This window comes from Pelophylax lessonae, assembly GCF_965119305.1.
Source record: "Pelophylax lessonae genome assembly, chromosome: 12".
In the NCBI taxonomy this organism is placed as follows: domain Eukaryota; kingdom Metazoa; phylum Chordata; class Amphibia; order Anura; family Ranidae; genus Pelophylax; species Pelophylax lessonae.
The window spans coordinates 38,249,781-38,250,714 of NC_138779.1; positions in this window are offsets into that span (position 1 = coordinate 38,249,781).

A 934-nucleotide genomic window follows, 5' to 3' on the forward strand; every position below is an offset into this window, starting at 1 on the left:
TGCAACTATTTAATTATCTATACAGTACCTGGAATTCTTCTTTAACTCTCCAGCAGCCTTGATATATTCGTTTTAGGTAGATGGACCCTTTTATATGATATATTTACACACATTTATACAAAGTGGGTAGGGGGACACAGATCACTACAATTCCTCGTAGCATAGACATGTAGTGTATTTATACCAGGACACATTATACAATGGATATCACACAAGAAGACGGGCCGTGAGAGGCGAGTAAGGACCTGCAGACTGGCAGTATTAGGTTATCGTAGGAGAAGATGCTTTAAAGGTTAATCTTTGTGCCTTGCGGTGTGTAGATTCCCATCTGGGGATTTGAGTGGTGTTGTTGGATCCTTTCAGACATATCCTGCCCCAGTGAAAGGGGTTATTCAGGAGGTGCTTTGAAATGCACATTTCTGGAATTTAAACACTTGCGTGCAACACAAGAGAAAGAGAAAAATGCGCGCTTCAGTTTTACTGCCCATTAAAAAGACAAAACAAAGGACAGAACAATCGATTACTTACAGCATCAGAGCACTGGAGGTCAGGTGGAGGAATCCAGCTGTGTCTCCCTACTAGTTATACAGTAACTGTCTGCAGATAGCAAATGATGGGTTTAATGTTTGACATACAAGCATCGTCCTACTAAAACTACTTCTACCACTGTTAGACAATACTACAACTTACAAGGATTAATGTCTATTAGCACTATCTACTACTACTACTATTTACTACACCTACTGCTACTACTACTATTATTATTTACTACACCTACTGCTACTACTACTACTACTATTTACTACACCTACTGCTACTACTACTATTATTATTTACTACACCTACTACTACTATTTACTACACCTACTGCTACTACTACTATTATTATTTACTACACCTACTACTACTATTATTATTATTATTATTATTATTA